This window comes from Strix uralensis, chromosome 5, assembly GCF_047716275.1.
Source record: "Strix uralensis isolate ZFMK-TIS-50842 chromosome 5, bStrUra1, whole genome shotgun sequence".
In the NCBI taxonomy this organism is placed as follows: Eukaryota; Metazoa; Chordata; class Aves; order Strigiformes; family Strigidae; genus Strix; species Strix uralensis.
The window spans coordinates 78607930-78613853 of NC_133976.1; the positions used below are offsets into that span (position 1 = coordinate 78607930).

General features: G+C 38.3%; 1 long non-coding RNA gene across 1 annotated transcript; it reads left to right on the top strand.

Annotated features, from left to right (window-relative positions):
• Positions 1 to 98: 98 nt before the first annotated feature.
• Positions 99 to 5071, top strand: LOC141944744 (uncharacterized). The gene is made up of 2 exons (XR_012629316.1): positions 99 to 387; positions 942 to 5071. It is a non-coding gene; the product is annotated as an uncharacterized LOC141944744 (long non-coding RNA).
• Positions 5072 to 5924: the final 853 nt, after the last annotated feature.

Genomic DNA, 5924 nt, shown 5'->3' on the forward strand with positions numbered 1-5924 from the left:
ATCCCCGCTCCCAGAGCGCGGGGCCGCGCCGGCGGCTCTGCGCATGCGCGGGGCCTCTCCCGCCGCAATGCCTCGTGGGAGGCGTAGTCCGAGGGCGGGAGGGAGCCGCAGGGCCGGAGTGTCTGCCTCGCTCCCTCCGGCCTCGGCCCGCCGCTTTGTAACCCGCCTCTGCGGCCGGGCAGCGCACAGACCAAGCCACCATGGCCGGATGCTCCTGAAAGTAGAAATGCACGGCTTTGCCCAAAACTTGTGTGGTTTGTTCTGCAAACCGTCCGTGCCGTAGAGGGGCCCCGGCCAGGCCGGGGCGGGGGGGGGCCCAAGCACGGTCCTGAAGATCACATCGGCTCCCACGTGTATGCACATCACAGCCTCAGGACGAGTCTCTAGGTAATGCAGGTTATGAAGATAAAGTGGCTTCCCCCGCGGTCAAACGTCGCAGAAATAATGAGAAAAGCCAGTGAGGAAACTGTTTCTGTGCTCATATGCATAATTTGAGTAGTGGAGGGCCGTACTTTGAATATGGGGAATAAAAATAACGAGCACTGAATGACCCTGGGATATTCTGAAAAAGACAAAAGCATGGCTGTAATCTTGTTACAAAAGATTCCTGTACATTAATGCTTACACAAAAGGGAAAAAGGGTATGGTAAACATAGCTGTGGACTGACATTTTTGTTTTGTTTGGCACTACTATCACTGCTTTCACTTGATTCTCAAGTTTAGGGTGTAAGTCGGTCTATTCTGTTTCAGCCAAGGAACCTCAGAAGTACCAGGCTCCAAGGAAATGGGGACTAGTCCATAGGTTTCCAGATATTCCTCTGGAAGAATTCCCTAACTGTAAAATAACCAACCTGTTGTGGGGTGGGGTTTTTTTTGTTTGTTTGTTTGTTTGTTTGTTTTTTTAATCTTGGAGTGGTTGGTTTTATTTTTCTCTACAACAGATTCAAAGGACTGATCAGACCATTTAGAAGTGGGATGCTGATATGAAGATGGCTTGGACCCCTCTGACTGGTTGTATCATCAGAAAGTGTTTCCCATCTCTCTCGCTCCCCACTGATGGCTATGTGCGCTCATTTTACCATTTGTCAGTTATAGCACACAGTGATCCCTTCCTTAAGGCAGTTCAAAGTGCCATCTCAGCAGAGAACTAGCGTTAGAGGAAGGTCTGTTTTCTGCTTGGTTCATGAGTTGAATCGAATCAGCCAAAGTGTGTGTTGAACACTAGTCTGGTGAGCAGGGTTACAGAGTAAGACCTTCCTGGCTTTGGTAGCAAAAATACAGATAACCCCACTATCTCATGCAACTTCACCCATGACATTTCAGGAAAACAGCAATAGAAACACTTACTGCTGGACACACATTTATCTTTTATGTTGTGCTTGATTGAGCTCTACTGGCTGAAACTGACAGGCAGTGAAAGCTCAAGACCAGGACCTGAACTCCTCGTACCACCAATTTGTCTACCATCTGCGCTAAGAAAATTTTGAATGTGATATCTACAGTTAAACACGGTTACGTACAAGGGATTGAGTCAAACAAAAAGTATATTTGACCCCATCTTGTATAATATTAAATAATCTGGTTTCTGCATCTTCAACAGGTCTTCTATGAGGTAAGACATCTATTCTCTGGGACGGCCAGACAACTGATTGGAATCAAAGCCATTGAAGAAGTCATTAAATATTTGAGGACATGTTGCCTCTATGGAGAGTCAGGAATGGCAATTACATATAGATTGTGTATCTAACCCCCAGGCTGATTTAACTATGAATGAAAGATGAGAAATAACCTTTAAATCCCCAAAGATATGGCTCCAGACAGACCAGTACCCACAGTTGCATTTGTAAGTAAACCCCAACTCGAACAGTATATGGAAATCACATCTATTGAGTTATTCCATGAAAACTATCACTGACTCAGAATTTATTCTCATGTTAGCGAGGAATAATCTATTCAGAAAGAATCTATCCTTTGGAAAAGGGATGGGATGTCAAACTGAACACTGAATTCCCAGTCCTGATGTCTGGCCTAAGTTTTGGAGAATCTAGGCTAAGCAACAAAAAATCCTAGAAAGATGATGTGTGCTGTGTTTGTTATAACATTGGAACAAAAGATTACCAACAGCTCAACCTGTTAAGTAAAAATTTACTTCATTTAAATTCTAAGGCTATGTACTACTAGAAGGCAAGACAAATTGGGGGGATTTGGGGTCCTTGTTTACAGCAGTGAATCCAAATAGAGTGTAGTGGAGAAAATATTTGGTGAAAATTCTTCATGGTTACATCTAAATACTGCTACATTTAATAAAAAAACTATCTACAGTTAGAGCAGTTAAGAATTTACCATAGTCTGAGGCTATCAATAGGAAGCTTCTCATGTGATGAGATGAATAAAGATGCATTAATTACTTTAATACCTTTAATATTAGAATCCAGATGTGCTATGCTAGTTTTAGTTTAAAATCTAACAAAATTCTCAATTTACTTCTAAATTACATGTTTGCTAAGCATTCTACAAACCTATATACAGAATCCATGGTAGCTGTACACAGAGCACTTAGATCTATTACTCAAGTTTACATAAAATTCTCATTTATGTACTGAAGCAGCTTTTCTTTGATTTTATGTTTCACAATATATATACTTTCACAATGTATTTATTACTGACCTGCTGTCATATGCACATTATTATTACTCTCTTACTAAAATACTATAGCAAAGTCTTTTTGCCTATACTGTTTGAATTATTGACAACCTGTTTCATACTATGTGTTGGAGCAATGACACGTAGTTGGCAATTTCTCACATCTCCCAAAGGAAGGACAACGGGTTAGCCTACAAAGTAGTAATCTCTTACAGGAATTGTGCAAATTTTTGTTGGGCAAGGGAGCTGTTTGTTTACATTATTCAAGTGAATTATCTTCCCACTTTAATTACCTCAAAAAATCCCCTAAATTATATTCAAGAAGAATTAATCTCATTTACCATAAAATGTCCATAATACAAGTTTTCCAGGCAATGCCACAGAAATTTAATAATGTAAATGCTTATTCAAATCTTATCTGAATATCTTGGTCTGTAAAGCTGGACAAGAAATCTCACAAGAATATGCTCTTCTGTGAACTTTCTGGTACTTCCTGCTTTTAATTTGGCCAAAAATACTGCATAGAAAAGTGCAACACAGCACTTTTTCTCCCAGCTGGAATTAGGAAATGCAGAGTATGAAAAGTGAAAAACAGACTAGAGGAAAATGATCCAATTTTTATCCAAAACATCTTAAAAATGTTTTAATTGAACTGGTTTGTTAAACTGGAACTATTAATGACTGAACCCCCAGTGGGAGGATTTATAAAAAATAATTGAGTGATAATATTCAGATTGACAGTGTGTATGATTTGAAAATGTATTTTGTACCAGCACCTATACTGCATGATAAATGTCAGATTAAGGAATAAACACTGTACAGTACGTACCTGCTGGCAGGTTATACCCTCTGTATGTGTACATATATATGCAGGCATTTAAAGACATAGTCATGCAGCTCCACCTTTCAGTGAAGATTAAAGATTGTTTAACAGTTGCTGAAATGCAGTTCAGTTGAACATTAGTATTTTTAAGATGATAACCTTAGAGATGCTGAGTCTAACTTGGAGTACAAAAGCTGTGTGTACAGGAAACTGATCAAAGCTTTGTCTTCATCATTAGTAAAAAATATTGTCTTCTGATTAGGTTACACTAAAAAGTAAAGGCAACAACATCGGTTTCAAAGCACTGAAATTGATCTGCTACATATATTTTTGTATTGCACAAAATCAGAGCCTCTAGTCAATTGCAAAACAAAACTGCACAAGCTGAAAAAAAACTGTAGCTTACAAGTGCTACTGTAACTTACAACGCTCGTATGCATTTTTGTATGCTTATATACTGTTACAGGTCCCAAGGCACAATATTCTGTTAGAATCAGCACAGAACTCAAATAGCTATGCAACTGAGAGGCAAGTTAAACAGAAACAAAAAGCTGATCCAAAAAAATTTCCAGACATGGTATCACCTGATCCTCCATAGGGGCAATAGTTGTTTTTACTAAGGTGGTCCAGTGAACAGCTGAAAAGGTTAGGGTGTGGATTAACATTTTTTTGATTTCCCATGGAGTCTTCTAAATCCATACTTGCAAAGGGTATTCTGGCAAAGGCTTCTATATGAAATTGATATTTTTCCCTCAACTGAATTAAAAAAAAAAAGTCTATCTCAATAATCTAGGTATGTCAGAGTATGTACAAATTTAGCAAACAGGAGGTTCAGAGACTTATCAACCCTTGACAGTTAAAGCGACTGAGAAATACAAATGTCAGGTGTTATGTAGGTTCATACAAAAAAAAAAAAAGGAAATTAAATGATAAATGGTTCGCAGTTCTCTGAAAATGGCTCTTCAAGTTTCAATTTTCCAAGTACTGTGCGCTAAGGCAACATTAGAGGATTAACTAATTATTTTGTTCTGTACAGAAGAACATGGTGAGCATGCTAAAAACATTAGCTGCTCTTTTTTTTTTTTTTCTAAATACCCATTTTATACTGGAAAGAAGTAATACAGAGAGCCTTGAACTTGGCAAAATCATTCCAATCCTTGGTAAATAGCTTTAAAATAGTCCTTAAAAACAAAAGTATTAAAAACAAGCATCCTGGCTTCTGAATTAACTACAGAACAAAAGAATTTCTTCTCTCTGTCCCCTTGGGTTTTAAGCAATTCTAAATGAAAAGAAGTCTCAGTCAAAATGCACCTGCACATACCTAACACAAATTGCCTTTGTCAATATGGGTACTGAGTATAGCCTATGATATTCTGCTTAGCTAGGTGCTACGTAAAGCTTTGCTCTGAGAGTGGACAGAAAAGAAAAAGTGTTTCAGTTTCACTACACATCCAGAAGGGTAGCAGTGCCCCAGTCCAATCCTTCCTCTTAGACCCACAAAGATTTTTAGCTCTGTCTACGACCCAGTTAAACCTCCCGTTAAGCCTGTACTCTCTGGTCAAACTATGGATACAAGATGAATAAAGTGCTGTATCTTGAAACATCCTCCAGTCTGCTAATTTTACAGTTTAAGCACACACCAGTCAAGACTGGAACCTATAAGGAACTTTATATTAATCTTTTAGGTAAATTTTGGTGGCAGTTGGAAAGCAGAATTTCTCAGGGATAACGAATGATGAGAAATAAAATATGGTCTTACATTTTAAAAGGTGACTAATCTCACTTTTTGCTGTCCTAACTATGAATGGGTTGTGTGTGTCTAGCATAAACAGGGACAAACAAAAGAATATTTTAAAATCTAACTACTGCTTATAAGGACAGCTATGATGCTGTAAGGAGCTGTTATGCTGGCTGAACATCTTGGTACCACTTCACTTGCAAAAACATGCAAAAAGGATACTGAGGACAGGAGCTGTCTCTGTCTTTTTCCTCTTTTACTTCATTTATGGGTCTTGTATGGGAGAGACAAGAAAAATATGCTTCTAGAAAGCAGAATGTCTTTGATTTTCCTGTAAAAAGCTGTAAGTAAAAGTCTGTAAACAGAAAAAACCCACATGCTGTTTGGCATAAATCCCTCTGTCATCTTAAGAGAAATACTTAAAATTATCATTCTGATTATAGCATTAGCTTCGTCACTGTTAGTGGTAACTAATTTATTCAGCAAATACATCCACGGGCAATGTTTTGTGACAGTACGTTATTGCATTTCTTTTTTATAAGAGAGTGATGGTTGGGAAAGTTAATATAGAGACAGGTGTTCTTACTGTGGGTACTCTGGACAATTTCAAAGTATTTGAGCTGCGTTAACTGAGTGATGTTGCTGGAAAACATCACTCAGATTGCTGGATACAATATCTCTTTAAAAAAATACTTTAAAAAAATAATTTCACACCAAATA